We start from the raw sequence: 17,051 nt of genomic DNA, 5'->3' as shown, positions 1-17,051 counted from the left end.
AAGTCGAAATATAAAAATACTTGTACTTAGTATAAAAACAACTTTAGTTATTTTGCATGTGTCAAAATAAGTTAAAAACTTTTTGAACAAAAATTTCCTTAACCATTTTGTAAAATAACTATTTTAAAAAAGGAAAAATTATAAATTATCAATATTATTAATATTTTAATTATAAATTAAAATATTATATATAAATTATTAATCTTTTAAAAATTATTAAAAGTTATAATTAAATTATTAATAAATTACTAGAAAATACTAAAATATGTTAACAAATTATTAACGTTTTATTTTAAATTATTAAAAATTTATAATGAATTCTTAATGTTTTAATTATAAACTATTAATACTTTATATAAATTATCAAAAACAAATTAATATTTCAATTATATCACAAAATTATAGAGATAAATTATTAAAAAATTAATTATAAATTATTAATAAACTATTATTAAAAATTATCAATATTTTCATTATAAATTATTAATACTTTAAATAAATTATAAATTTTTAATATTTTGATATTTTCAAAAATAAAAATAGAGAAAAGATAGTATAAAATAAAAAGTAAAAATTATCAATATTTTTAAATAAATAATCAAAATATTAATATTTCATATTAAAACCAAAAATTACAATAAAGGGTATTTTGTTTCTTTTAGCACTTATTCATTTGTTATTCCAAAGTTACTTTTACTAAACAAAAATTGAAATATGTTTGAATAACAATTTCATTACATGAATTAAACTATATAATAATTATTATTATTTTATTCTATTTTTATGAAATAACTATTTTATTCTTATTTTATTCCATTATGTGAACCAAATGTGATGTCAGACGCTTGTGAGGAAATCACCAAGAAAGCATCAAACTCAGTGAATCGACTTCTTTCTTCCATATAAGATTGCATTTAGTACATTGCTGAAAATGTTATTGTTGGGAATGTGATTACTGAGTATGTAATTGTTAGAAATGTAATTACTAGAAGATAACTTTACAGCGTTTGGTATAACATGAGAAAATGATAATTATGGAGAATGTGATTGCTAGAAGGATTACATTGTAAAGTTTGGTTTGAAAGCATTTTATTGGAATTTAGTGTAAATGTACTAAATTATCTTTATGTATGAAAATATAAAATTGAATAAATTTATATTTTTTAATATAAAATTTTAATTTTTCAAATTTATCTTTAAAATAACAAACAATAATATGATAAAAATAACATAATATTTTAATATTAATTATTTAAATATTAAAATACATAAATTTATTAAATATTTATTTTTACTAAATATTTAACTTGAAAGGGTATATTTATCAAACCAATTCTCTTAACTTTTCCTCCTCCATGGGAAAGTCACTTTCCCTCCAACCCAAAGGGAATCACATTCCCTTTTGGTCTTGCAATGTCATTACATTGTAAAAGCGTCACACCAAACATAATAAAGTGATTACATCCAATTAAAATTCTTGTAAAGTGCTTTAACTTCCTCAATACCAAACGGGACTTAAGATTGACTTCCCATACTCTATTGCTTCAACCTTCATTTCTTCCCTTGAGTGGTGACTCATCATACTGCATCTCACGAAGAAGATTTGTCATTCTTTGAATTATAACCTAGTGGATTGACAAAGAAGAAGAAAGTCGAGATATTGCATCTAACCTAGAAAAGTTATCCTATTGCTACCAATTGATATTCCCCATTAGTGTTGGTTGCGTTTCAACTTCTCCTTGTGAAAATAAAGCTCTGATTGTCTCTCTTTTAAATAGCATTTGACTCTACAACTATAAGCAAATCCAATATCTTTTAAAGTTATTCGTAATTGTCATTCGTATGGATCACCATTGAAGACTGTACAAATAGATAGTTTGTGATTTGGTGTAACTCGAGCTTGATGTTGAAGATTGAAATTGTGCTTGAACACCTTGTGATTACAACTCTAAGGGTAAAAGATATAATGATCTTATTCTTTTGATTAGGGTTTGTCTATGTTAAATCACCAAAATTTATCTCTACCTAATGGAAAAGTTTTAAATTTATATTGCACCTGTGATGTGATTGCACGCTTTTTTTTTCCAACAGTCTTTTTAAATTCAAGTATCACTTTTACTTTCTTTAAAACTCATTGGTGCAATACACAGGTTGAAAAATCCAATCGCTTGATGTGAAAAAAGCTCGTTATCAATTTTTTTTATCTAAATGTGATTGATCACTTATTTGAATATATTTTCGTTAATGAACTTAACTTAAGTTCATTAAAAAATAAATTTTAATTTATGAAATAGTTTTATGATTTAGGAATACAATTACTCACGAGAAGGTATTAGCACCTCACGACGCTTGTTCACAAAATAACACTAGTTAATCATGCATTATCTTATTTTTAACCTTAACTAATAAATTTTGATTTCCTTCTTACGTATATTTCCCTTAATTACTAGTTATTATTATTATTATTGAACAAGAATAATGAGAATGATCTTGAGATGCGTGAGCAAATAAAGGAAAACAGTGAGATCATGAAGATTGTGAAGAGCTTCATAAAGCTGATGATGCAAGTGATGGAAGGTATTTTGTTTTCTCCACCACAACAAGCAGACACTTTCGATCTACGTGAGGTTATGAGAGGTGATGATGGCGCCTCATGATGTGTTGGACTTGTTTTGTGTATTTTTTCCATTATTTTTTTATATATAGAAGGAAAACAAAACATTACATGAATCTAGTCCAAGCTACTCCTAAAGCATTTACCAGAATATAAGGTGAAATCCTAGGTGGAGGGGACATAAATATATGCAAACCTAAACTAAGGTTTTCATAGTATATTGTTATTTTATCGGCACACTAATTGACTTCACGATAAACATGAGAAATAAAGCACTCTTAGTCTCTCAAAAATAACTCTTTGATTTTTCTTATCAAGTGGCCATTTGGATCCAAGTGTTGATCAACATCCGTATGAGAAATTTTTTGGATAGCAAGTAAGGAATCTAACTCAACTTGTAATCTTCTATATCCCTTGTTCTAACACAATAGTAAGCCTTGATAAATTACCCATAAAATTGGCTGTAAAAAAGAAAAATATGCCAAGTTTAAATATAAAACCAGTTAGTCGATTCCCATTATCATCACGAATCAAGTCTCCTGTTGCGGCTAAACCCAACTATCACTTAGCATTGCCATCCATGTTCCATTTAACCAAATTAGGATTTGGTCTCCACCAGCTTACTGCGAGCTTCTGTCTCGTTCTTCAGTGTTCAATGCACATGACATCCCAAGCTTGCTTTGTCTTGGTCCAAATCTGCAGCCATGGATTCGTGGGACCAGTAAAAGACTTATTAAATACTAGATGATTTCTCCAATACCATATAAGCCATATTGTATGGGCAAAGAGAATCCCTCAAGGAATGCCAGCCCTAATCCACTCTGGATTAACTTGTTGCCATAAAGACTTGAAAGCATCACAATCTCGTAATACATGCAAAATTGTTTCAAGAGCTAAAGAAGAACCCATATTTCTAAAGCAAAACCAAGATAAAGTTGGTAAAGACTCATGGAGAACCCGCCACACAAAAAGTTCAACCTTTCTTGAACTTGAGATTTTCCAGATTTTAGTCTAGAAATCATAGTTGCTAGTATTACTTTGGAGCTAGATTGCATATGCAGTCTTCATCAAAAACAAACAATTAGTTGTAATCCACCAATAACCCACATCTTCCTTATCACTTAGTGGGTCAAATCTGAACAGATAAAATCTATAATACCGTCTGAAGAGGTAGAACTTAGGATAAGAAGTCAAAATCCCAATTCCCAGTATCATCACAATAGCTTGCCACTAGGAGGGATATCTCGACCTTTGACAATGATCTAGTTGCTAGATTAACTAAGCGACTTGAGTCAAGCCATACATCAAACCAAAAACTAGTACTGTGCCCATTGTTTATATTCACCTCGATGCCTTTCGAGAGAACATCCCTGCTTTTTAAAATGTTTTGCCAAGTATGAGAGTCCATTGATTTTGCACTTACTGAAAAAAAATCCTGGTGCTTTAAGTATTTCTTTTTCATCAACTCAACCCAAAAACAATCTTTATCTCGCCACATATTCCAACTTAATTTTGCTAATAAAGCTAAATTCAATTTTCTAATTTGTTGAATATGCAAGCCACCTTGATCCTTAGGTAAACAGATTGTTTCCTAGTATAGACCTTTTCAGTTCCCCGCGTGTGCCCCCATACAAAATTTCTATTTAGTTGATCAAGTTCTTGAACAAGATATTCTGGAAAGAAAGATGTTTGCATTAAATGAGACGCCATGGCACTTGTAACAGACTGCACAACATTTCGAACAGCCATGGAGAGATGTTTATTGCCCTACTTTTCCAGGCAATTCTTCACTTTATTCACTACGACAGAGTAAGTATCTCTAGTGATTCATCTATGTAACATCGGGGTGCTTAAGTATTTTCCAAAATCCTTAGCCAAAGGGATTTTAGCAATATTGCTTAGTTGTTTCACATATGAAGGACTTATATTAGACGAAATGAACATTCTTGATTTGTTTAGACTAACTTTCCACCCAGAAGCCAAACAGAAAAGATCAAGGGTCCGCATCATGGTCTTAACCTGATTCTATGTTACAGTCCTAAAGAGCATTAGATCATCCACAAAGCACACCTGTGATAAAGCAGACCCACTCTTAGTTAAATACAAAGGTTTCCATCTTCCAAATCTGACTTCCTGCTCAATTAAGTGAGAAAGTTTCTCAATATAAAACAAAAAGAGATAAGGTGACAATGGATCACCTTGTCATATACCTTTGGTAGAAGAGAATGTTTCTGTGGTTTGTCCATTCCAAATAATGGAAAAAGTTGGAGATTGTATTGTAAACATTATTAGTTTAAGCCATGAGTCTGGAAGACCAATCTCATTCAGAAACTTCTGCAAAAAACACCATTTCACTTAATCATGTGCCTTCTCTAAATCAATCTTTATTGCTAAAACACCATCTCTTTTCTTTAGTTTTCTCATAATGTGTATGACCTCCCGTACCATGATAATGTTATCAATGGTTTGTTTACCCGAGATGGAGGAGGATTAAGTGTTGGTTATCATATTATCACGTAAAGGTCTTAAACGGTCCATAAGGATTTTACTATTAATTTTCAAAGGTATCAAACATAAATTGATCAGCCTGAGTTGCATAATTTGCTTTGGGTGCTCCACCTTAGGTATCAATGTGATCAAGGTATGATTTAATGCGATTGGAAAAGAGCCAAAAAGAAATATCTCTTGCGCAAACTGTGTGATATCTGGTCCTATAGTATCCCAACATTGTTGATAAAACCCTACCAGAAATCCATCGAATCCTCGGCTTTTGTGGGGATTCATATCAAATATAGTTCACTATAAAAAATTTGACTATTTCCAACAGAATTTTTTGTTGGAAATAGCCATTTTTCTATTGAAAATGTTTATTTTCAACGGAAAAGTTCGTTGAAAATTTCGTCGGTACAAGCCTTGTAAGTAATACTTTTCGTTGAAAATTTCCAATTTTGCCAGTTTTTTTTAGAAATTCATTGGAAATTTCCAACGAAAATTCCGTTGAAAAATAATTCCATTGAAAATTTCCGTTGGAAAACCTATTTCCAATGGAAAAACCAGTTGGAACAATTCCGTTGGAAAGCCTATTTCCAACGGAAAAATCTGTTGGAATTTTTTTCGTTGGAAAAATTATTTCCAACGGAAAAACATTTTGGCATTTCCAACGGAAATAATTTTTCCAACGGAAATTTCCGTTGAAAATATTTTGACCTATTATTTTTATAATAAATTTTCAAAAAAAATTATCAGTTTTCATTCCGATACTAAATTTAATTTCGCATTCGAACTGTAAAATATATAAAAGAAAAACACATTACAAAATTGAGATTTAAGTCCTAACATCTAATTAGAAATTATCCTTAACACACAATATATAAATTAGTTTGATACATATGAATATTAAATATAACTAAATTAAAAAGTATCCAAGTGTTTGCACTGAAAATTATACATCATGTGAGGGAATTTTTTTTCTTACTTGTCAAGTCTTGAAAGTCTCGCATCGTGAAGGGTTGAACGCGTATTACTCATGAACATGGTTTCCATATGTGCCATAAATTCACTCATGCCTTCCGCCATCACATTTCTCATTTCTTCACGTATTTCCCCACGTATTTCCTTACGTATCTTATTCAAGTTTTGTGCAAGATTTTTCACTTTTTCTTCCAATGCATTTGCGGGACTGTTAAAGTTTGAGTTCATAGGGCCACACGCAGACTCAGATGTTGCTACATTGGATTGTGTTCCATTAAGTAAAGCTGTAGCAGGGACACGAGTGCCAAACCCATACACGTGAGTGCGTGTAGTCTCCTTCCCTCCAATTACTTCAGTCCAAGCATGTGGATCAAATTCTGGCTGAGAAGATGACTCATCGCCATACTTCTACGATAGTACAGAATTATACATTTCCTACATAAAAACCATAATTAATGATTAATATTGAAGTAGAACATCAACTTAGAAGAAATAGTAAAAATTAATGAATTTTTACTTACATTCGTAGACTTGGACTTGTTATCAATAAATTCACCATGACCCCCTGAGCGCTTATGAGTACGGTTGAACACTTCCAAGAAGGTAACATCTCGTTTTAGCTCAATTGCCTGAATTTATTAACAATTATATTTAGTCAATCATAATCGATATATATATATAACATGTAAAGCAAAACCGAAATCCAACTACTAAACTTACAATTTAAATGAAATTCACGGGAAAACATACATATTAATTCTGAGTAACATTAATTCATACCATCCTTTTTGCATGAACCACAAATGGAACTGAACCACTAGTGTGCTTTGGAATGCTTCCTTCTTTTGGCATTAAACGATTTTACCTTGCTTTTCGCGATTTGTTTTGCCACTCTTCTGTACCCCATACTGTATCGATCAGGGTGTCCCATATTTCATTTGTGATCCATTCCCTCAACATGCCTCTGCATTCTGTAATGTTGTTAGTTTTGGCTTCAATCATTGCTTTATGCCTTTCTTCTGAAAGCATGTCTCTTAATCGATCGAAAATTTTTTTTTCCCATATGCGTCGAACTAAAACATCTTTCTGTGCAGACCAAACACATTTTTCCTACAACATAATATAATACAATAATTTAACAAAGTTATACAAAATAATGGAAAAGAAAATGCTTAATAAATAAATAACAAACATAGTACCTGAAATTTTCAAAACATTAAGTCTTTGATATCATCATTAGGGACTTTCCTCCATGTCGACCATGGACCATGAAAGTGATTTTTGATGATCCTTGTTATTGTAGATGTGACCCCTCTCTCGAAAAAAGTGCTTGTAAAATATTTCAAATAATTGTATATATTAAAATTAAAAAAATTTAAAATTTCGTTGAAAAATATAACAAGTTTAACAAGATAACATACCTATCCCCAATAGGAGTTATACGCAATCTGTCTGATGGATCTACAAAAGTCTGTAATCTTACACTAAGTCCCTTACCTCTTAATCTCGACGGTTCCTCATTTGCATTTCCACCTAAATCAATAGATGGGGATCTTGTAATATCATGTGTATATGTCTCATTTTCTACTTACATCGTACAAAGATTGTGTCTCAAATGGCGCATCATTATTCTCCTGCTGCACCTGCTGTGGAATGGATATATCATCACACGTTTGGGAACTTGTAGGCACAACCATACTTGCCGATGCATATGAAGACCTAGGTCTCGATTTTGATTGCTTCCCTTTAACCATCGTTCCTGCAATATTGTATTATTAAAATCCCATTATCAATTATTATTAATATGATTATTATTATTATAACAGAATAAAAAACATCAATTCACATCAATGACACATATAATTCTTAATTATTAGAAGCAAAGCAGCAATCATATATTAACTAATTTCAACATTTATATATTGATTTTAACTCAAACGTTATAATTTTACATCATGTCAAAATACTTTAATATTATAAAATTAAAGTTAAACAATATCGTAAAAAGAAAATATGAAACCAATATCGTACGTGCCTACCGTCATCATTCACTTTCTGAATAATCAAACTCATGTTCTGCATTATTATCACTATCATCATTATAAGTTTCACAATCGTCGTGCTCCACATCATCTTCATCTTCATATTCATCTTCCTCTTCATCATCATCTTCATTATCTTCTCCTTCCATGTCATCATCTTCATCTTCATCTTTATCGATATCATCTTCTTCATCCTTAATCGATATATTAACCTCTTCATAATCACCACTCGCTAACTCTGTTAAATCAACTTCTTTTGATTAAGTACTAGTAATTGAATTGGACACATCTTCTTGGTATACTCCTTCATTCAAATTACTTTCATTTTCTCTATCATCACTAATAGGAATTTGAAATCTACTCCTAGCTTTTGTTTTAAATACTGCCCACCAATCACGTTGATCTCTTCTTCTTGATGGATAACTACTATAATAAACTTGGTGAACTTGGGCAGTTAAAACAAATGGTTCATTACTGGCCAGTATTGAGTTGTAATTCACATCAAGAAGACCATGCAATCGATCTACTTTTATTCCTTTTTCAGTATCAAACCAATGACACTTGAACAGAACAACTCTATTTCCTATACCAAAATACTCCAACTTGATCATATCCATTAAGATGTCATAAAAGTCACGCTCATGATCATTGTAAAAACTCCCTTTTATGCAAACCTCACTATTCATTATCTTACAATTTTAGCCGTAATCTAAGGTGTGAAACTTGAAATCATTTACAAAATATCCACTGTAACACCTTATCATACATCCGGGACCATAAGAAATTTTAATTATACGTTGGTCTATTTCCTCTCCATACTTTGCAACCTACGAACATGAGATACAAGAGAATAAAATAATAAATTACATACTTTATTCGTCAATGATTAATTAAAAGTTCACTTGTATGTTAAAGAAACTTACATAATTTTTAAACCATTTAACGAATCTCGCATCACGTACTTTCTCCAATTCCTCTTCCGAAATTTTCACAACATCTCCTTTCACAATTTCATCAAATATCCTATCATAATATCCACTACTACATGATTAACTTCAATCTTATTATAGGGTATTAACAAGTTAAAAAAGTAATGGTACTTACTTTATATATGGGAGCATTTTTTCATAATTCATTAAAACATATAACTCAGCAGCATAAAACTCATCCTCATCTAAAAATCGAGATTTATCACATGGACCAAAAGCTCACCCCGGGTGAGTGAAAATTGAAAGACGACCCATAAAGTCCACCTCTCCCCCATCATCATTACGTGGCACTCTATTTACTCTTGTTCGCACAACAGGTTCAAAATACCATGAGCAAAACAAGGAAACTTCCTCGACAACATAAGCCTCACATATAGATCCTTCAATAGGGGCACGATTTTTTACTTTCTTCTTCAACTGTTGCAAAAACCTAACAACCACAATATTCATCAATCTTATGATGTACTTTAACATCTTCAAAAGAAATATATGAAAACAAATAACAATTATTTTACCTCTTAAATGGATACATCCATCGATACTGGACGTGTCCACCAACCTTGGCCTCGTAAGGTAAATGAATCAACAAATGCTCCATAGAGTCAAAGAAACCCGGAGGAAATATCTTCTCTAGTTTGCATATAGTTTCACATATTTTTCCTTGCAACGTTTCCATATGATCAATAGGTATTTCAGTTGTGCACAAATCCCTAAAAAATTAAGATATCTCAGTAATTGCATCCCAAATTGTTTGAGGCAACATATCACAGAATACAATTGGGAGCAATTGTTGCATAAAAACATGACAATCATGACTTTTCATCCCATAAAAATTTTCATCAATCTCATTAACACACTGAGAAATGTTCGACGCAAAACCATCTGGTAATCTCAATTGTTTAACCCAAGCACAGACATTTCTTATTTCTTCCTTATTTAAGGTGTACACATCATTAGGCTTGTACAGTTTTCCATTATTTTCCACCAATTCCAATTCTGTCCACTTGCAATACACCTTCAAATTTTGTCATGCCTTTATGTTGTCATTTGCCCTTCCTTTAACATTCATCACTGTGTTGAGTATATTCTCAAAAAAATTATATTCAATATGCATAACATCTAAATTGTGACGAATAAGAAGCGTATGCCAATAAGGCAGAGCCCAAAATATACTTTTCTTCACCCAATTATGACAAACACCATATCCTGAACTTTTTCGCTCACCACATTTTGTTCCGAATGGGAGATGAGGAAGCGAATTCAAACGTGTCAATATTTCTTCGCCTGATAATAAAGGAAATTGTAAGTCATGTTCAACTCTTTTTTTAATAAATTTGTCTCTCTGCCTCCTAAAAGGATGATTAGCTGGCAAAAATTACCAATGACAATCAAAGAAACAAGGTTTCCTACCATGTTCCAATATGAAAGATTTAGAATGTTCCATGCAATATGGACATGATAATCGTCCATGTGTACTCCACCCTAACAACATACCATAAGCAGGAAAATCATTAATTGTCCACAACAATGCTGCCCTCATATGAAAATTTTGTTTCCTATATGCATCATAGGTCACAACACCTTCTCTCCACAATAAAGTCAACTCATCTATCAAAGGCCTCAAGAAAACATCTATATTTTGACTTGGACTTTTCTTACCTGGAATAACCATGTTAAGAAATATATATTGTTGTTTCATACACATTCATGGGGGTAAATTATACACACAAAGCATTACTGGCCAAACAGAATAAGGGTTGGCATTCGATCCAAAAGGGTTGAAACAATCAGCATATAACTTGAGTCTTACATTTCGAGGTTCCATTGCAAAGAATTCATGTGTGCGATTGAAGTGTTGCCAAGCCTCACCATCAATAGGGTGTCTAAGGAGTCCATCATCACTGTGGTGTTATGCATGCCACATCATATGTTCAGCAGTTTTACATGACATATAAAACCTTTGAAGCCTCAGTATAAGTGGCAAGTAACGCAAAATCTTGTAAGGAATTTTTTTCTGCCTTCTCACACTTGAAATCCTCTGTTTATACCGAGGATGTCCACATACTTGACAATGCTCAAATGTAGCAAATCGTTCATAAAATAACATGCAATTGTTCTTGCAAGCATCAATTTTGATATATCCCAAACCAAGGTTTGCTACCTTCTTCTTCATCCTATAAAAGTCAATAGGTAAATTCTCATCAAATGGCAACATATTTTTTATTATCTCCAACAATCGATCAAAACATGATTCACTCAAATTGTACTCTGCCTTAACATTTAAAAGTTGCGACATAGCTGAAAGCGTTGCGTGCTTTGTGCAGCTTACCCACAAAGGTTCCTCTGCATTGCTTAACCAAGAGTAAAAGGTATATGCATTTGGATTGGGATCTTCTTCCACAAAGCTCGACTCATTTTTAGAACCATGGTTGAAAGCAACTTTGGGACGCATAGCATCCCTTACCATTCTAGTATATGGATTTTCTATTTCAGCTTCATATATAGGTTCTCGAAAAGCAGCATCTCCCTCAAATCTAAGGGATGGTTAAACTTTAGATCTACTTCTTGATGATTGTCCAACATGATCTTCCCCATGTAAACTCCAAATTGTATAAGCCTTAGTAAAACCCCGGTTTAGGATGTGTTCAGTGACTTGATCTTTATCTAAGAACTTCTTGTTACTACATCGTGTGCAAGGGCATCTAATTTTATTCTTCCACATAAATGTAGTCTTCGAACATACAAAATTAATAAATTTAGTAACTTCATTTACAAATTCAGCTGTAATGAATCCATTTTGTAATCGACAGTACATCCAAGAGCGATCTCCCGACATTCTGTAATCTTAAGTGTCATAGAATATCATTATCAAGACTAATTTGTTTTGATGGTAACAAAACAATTTGTTAAACCCTACATTCCAATATGTATTATATATATATTCAAAATTAAATTGTAAGATGCAAAGTAGCCTTTATAGTATAACTTATTGCATACATGAATTATCAAAAAACCTAGAAAGATGGTTTATATTGATTAGGATAAAATCAGATTGAACAGCATGCGTATTATCGACGAGTCAAAATATATGTACTATTATCCGTTGGAAAGGCTAGTATCATTATTTATAAAATTGAATAACAACAGGGGTGGTTAGTCCTCAAATACCAACATTTAATTGCTTGTGTGTTTCTTTTACTCACCTGCAAAATTAGACCAAAACCAAATCTCATTTTGAAGCAGACCGAACACTACTTTGATGCTTCCAAAGTCGACCTTAGCCTTTGACTGAAGTTAAAGCAATGAAACGTTTAGTCTTGTAACCCTAAATCAAATAATTAAAACACAATAAAATCATTAAAAATACCTAGGTCACATCAATTGATAAACTAATAACCCTAAAAATCAAATAAATAAGATATACAAAATTAACCCCTAGGGCAACTCTATGTCATCGGGTCGAGTACCATATAATTTCGAAGTACCCGAACCTTAACCCTATAAAAAATCAACTACCCTAATCCTATTAACTACCCGTATAATAACCCTAATTACTACCCTAACTCTAACCCTATTACATTTTTACTACCCTATAATTACCCTAACCAGTTTAAAAACCCGATTATATTAACAAATTATTAAAATCTTCTTCATAAAATTTCTCCACGTATAGCCGAATCTGTATACATATACAATAATATGTGTCTACGTATTTCATAAAATTAACTACTAATTAAATTAATAAAAACAAAAATAATAAAATTTAAAAAGAAATATATGAAAACAAAAATCTTAAACATAAACTTAAATAACTAAAAACAAACATATGGGGAACTAAAAAATAGCATTCTCACCAAAAGTCAAGTATGAAAGTACTAATTACAATATGGGGTAATGGAAAACTCTCGAGTAAACTAATGACAACATTGACATTGGTATATTCTAATAATTCTTAGGGTATCATTTTTCAGTAACAGACAGTACTAATATCATTAAGATATTAACAGACAACAATAACAACACATCAACTCCAAAAAACTGTCTGAAGCAGTCAATAAACTAGTATCATTTTTCAATAACAAACAGCACTAATTGAAGCAGAAAATCTTGTTTGCATAACAATTATTAAGAATGAACCTAGTTTAACAAAATCCTATACCAAAATCTCAGCTGGGGAAGAACAAGGGCGTGGGGCTTGGGGCGACACCGAGATAGCCGGCAGGGTGTGGCTGTGGCTGGGCGGTTAAAAAGAAAAGAAAGCTAAATCGATGAAGGAGCCGAACGTGGCGTGGTAGGCCGGCAGCTAGGGAAGAACAAGGGCGTGGGGCTTGAGGCGACACCGAGGTAGCCCGCAGGGCGTGGCTGTGGCTGGGTGGTTGGAGAGAAAAGAAAGCTGAATTGAGGAAGGAGCCAAGCGTGGCGTGGTAGGCCGGAAGCTAGGGAAGAACAAAGGCGTGGGGCTTGGGGTGTCACCGAGGCAGCCGGCAGGGCGTGGTTGTGGCTATGGCTGGGTGGTTAGAGAGAAAAGAAAGCTGAACCGAGGAAGGAGCCGAGCGTGGCGTGGTAGGCCGATAGGTAGGGAAGAACAAGGGCATGGGGCTTGGGGTGACATTGAGGCAGCTGGCAGGGCATCACTATCACGACCCGGAACTCCCATCGAGCCCATGACAACCGCCGCGACGTCCCGATAAGCACTCATTACCTCGAATGTCGATCGAAATCCCGCAAGGCTTAGCATCAACTTTCGCATCTTTCCGGTGAGCGACAGTTATTAAATCTCGCATTTCAAGAAAACATAAGTTGTTTCCAACTCAAAACAATAAAATATTATTTTTTAGCTCACAAGGGCATTTTCATCATTTTTTTAAAATTTTGAAATCTGAAAAAAATGTAATATGTAAGTGGAAACACATATTTCATGATTTAAATTAAATTTTAAAGTCTAAAACATTCGTTTAAAGTAAAATTATAGCTATTTGAATATAATAAAAACATTAAATAAAATATTCTATTTTCTTAAAACACAATATTTTCAAAGTCTTTCTAAAATAACTTTTGTAGTGTAAGAGTAAAATAAATTTATTCATATAGTAATAAAGATAATTAAAGTATGAAATTTCATTTACAGTAACACGTAAGCCCCCAACTAACCAAAAAGGTGTAGAGCTACGAACCCTTATTTCCTATAATGCAACTCCGAGATTAATTCTCGTCTTAATCAACTATCAACAAACTGTCCTGAGCCTGAAAAATGGATAGGAAGAGGGGTGAGATTATGATTACATAATCCCAGTGAGTAAACAATTACCATCAAAAGCATCTAAAACCGAGTAGATGAAGACAATATAAAAACGTTCATAACACAAAATTCGTTTCAATCTATACCAAATAATTTCTTTTCATCAAAATTTCCCGACTTATGAATTTCTTAAACTTGGGCCCTACCAGAATCATTCTCGCGGGTACCTTCGTCAAGGTATCCCACTGAGACCCCAAGGCTGTTCAATGACCCATACCCATAAACATGTTTTCACATCTGACACACAGCCGTTCCATGGCGTTGGCTGAGTCTCACTCTAACGTGGTGGCCCAAACGTGAGGTGCATTCAAATCATACCTCAGGAGATACTTCACCGAACATCTCCCCCTGGAGGTAAGTATATAATTGAGTTACCGTGCCCCTCTCATAGGCAGTCCACGAAAACCCCCACCACTGCAGTGACCGTTTAATATACCACCAGACTCATAAAAATTCCAATAGCATAATATGACGAATAAAATGTAATCCAGTCTACCGAGACCAATCCAAAACTATTCATATATTTCATGTCAAACTCAAAAATTTAGCCATCATTCTACCATAGTGTCATAAGCCTCAATTTCAATAACATATAAAATCATAAATTTCAACACAGTCTTCATATACTCAATTTTCCCAAAACAATATTTGATTTCAAAACCAATATAAATCTCATTTTTATTAAAAAAAAACATTTTAATTAGAAAACATAATATTTTATAATTTAAGCTCACCATTCAATAAAAGCATCAAACAAGTATAATAACTCTAGATATTTAAGACGATAAGTTGTCCACTCACAGTTCTAGGAGTCGATGTACTCCTAATCCTAGTCTTCAAGCACAATTTCTATACTTTTACCAGTGTAATTTGCTCACCACCTATCCACAATGTACAATACATAATTCACCACATCAATGATTGACCATTATAAAATCAATTCAGGCTCGGTATATATGCATGATATGACATGCAACTTATCCGACTACCGCTTAAATGCGGTGCTGACCTAATTCGGCTTATTACCCGATTAAATTACTAACGCGTCCAATTTAATCTCAAATTAATTTTTTTCAATTTCTATACCTCAATTGCACCCAAATTGACTTAATGTTCCTTAGTGTGGTACAAATTATCAGTCCCGGTAGCAAATTACGAAAAACCCCTAATGGGTAAAAATTCGTATTTTTGCTCCGAAAATTTCCATTATTTTTCTAGACTCATAATTCATCATTATTCATCATAATTCTTCAAATAAACATCAAGATCATCAGCCAATATTCCCCTAGAAAATTCAGCCAATAATGGTAATGGAGGAAAATGAATTCTTTTCTTGTTGTTTTGTTTCTAAATAAGTTAAATTAACTTAAAACACTAACATAGTTCAAAATCAAATTAATCTAACAACTTTCTCTCTCTAAACCCATATGATCAGATTTGAATCCATCATCAAAACACACAATTTAACCATGGAAAATAAGGAGAAATGCATGAAAATGATAAATCTTAAGCTAAGTTTGAAAAATCATACCTTTAAACACTTGATTCCTTGAAAAATCACACTTTTTCTTTGAATTTTCTCACTCTAGGGTTTGTTCTTATTTCTCTCTCTCTCCTGCTGGTTTTGGCTGATCATCCCAATGAAGAATTCTGGAATTTTCAAGCCTTTTAATAGGCTTAATAAAATATTATTATTTTATTTACCTTTTGAATATTTTATTATTTTATTTTTTTCTAGCCATCTTTTTGACTTTCTTTTTCTACCACTCAATCCTTTTCACTTATCCATGTCTTCCATGAAATTTCCAGACTTTTCCAAAGTTTTGGTGAAGTAAATTTTTAAAAATTACACTTTTGCCCCTGTAAAGTGAAAAATTACATTTTTACCTCAAAAACTGAAAAATTGCCCATAGACATATTTTTCATCCCTTATACTCATACCATTCTCCAATTTGTCAAATGTGATCTAAATTCTCTCAAAATCTCAAATTTTATCCATGGGTGAAAAAATTACAATTTTGCCCCTAGATAGTGAAAATTTTGGTTTGACTCTGAATTGATCCTCGAACTCCTAATTACCATTTTGAGTCATCCCTGAACCGTGAAACTCTTAATTTTACCTTAAAATTCCTATTTGAACTAGTTCGAGGCTTAATCGACTTAATGGTACCATTAGGGGCAATATCGTCTTTTAACGATTTCTCAAACTTCCTAAATATGCAAACATTTTATCGAGCATGTGAATGACATTATAATTATTTTACAAAGCAGGGTTTGACATCACTGTGGTTGTGGCTGGGCGGTTGGAGAGAAAATAAAGCTGAACCAATGAAGGAGCCGAGCTTGGCGTGGTAGGTCGACAACTGATGAGCATGGTGTGGTAGGTCGGCAGCTGGGGTCGGGGAAGAATAAGGAGTCTACTGAGGGAGGGAAGGAGCGGCTATCGATCAGAAAAGAAGAAAGAAAGAAAAAAGAGGGGTCAAGGGTGGTTAGGGTTTTTTTTTATTCATTTTTTCTTTTTTTTAACATCAATTACTATTACATAAACATTTCACACTTAGATTAATGTGCAAAAAACACATTTTGTTATATAAATTTTATAAGTTTATAAATTATCATTTTTATAATATTAATAT

The 17,051-nt window shown here is 32.6% G+C and overlaps 1 long non-coding RNA gene and 1 pseudogene across 1 annotated transcript; both read right to left on the bottom strand.

Annotated features, from left to right (window-relative positions):
• Nucleotides 1-9,335: 9,335 nt before the first annotated feature.
• On the bottom strand, nt 9,336-11,583 carry LOC148764519 (uncharacterized; annotated as a pseudogene).
• A 2,741-nt stretch (nt 11,584-14,324) lies between these two features.
• Nucleotides 14,325-16,055, bottom strand: LOC148764518 (uncharacterized). Its single transcript, XR_016025348.1, has 3 exons — nt 15,947-16,055; nt 15,217-15,296; nt 14,325-14,360 (listed from the first exon to the last, which is right to left on the bottom strand). It is a non-coding gene; the product is annotated as an uncharacterized LOC148764518 (long non-coding RNA).
• Between the last annotated feature and the right edge of the window lie 996 nt (nt 16,056-17,051).

This window comes from Theobroma cacao, chromosome 1, assembly GCF_053813885.1.
Source record: "Theobroma cacao isolate CCN51 chromosome 1, ASM5381388v1, whole genome shotgun sequence".
NCBI classification, from domain to species: domain Eukaryota; kingdom Viridiplantae; phylum Streptophyta; class Magnoliopsida; order Malvales; family Malvaceae; genus Theobroma; species Theobroma cacao.
The sequence above is the reverse complement of the archived record's forward strand: the minus strand, read 5'-3'. Positions and strand labels throughout refer to the sequence as shown.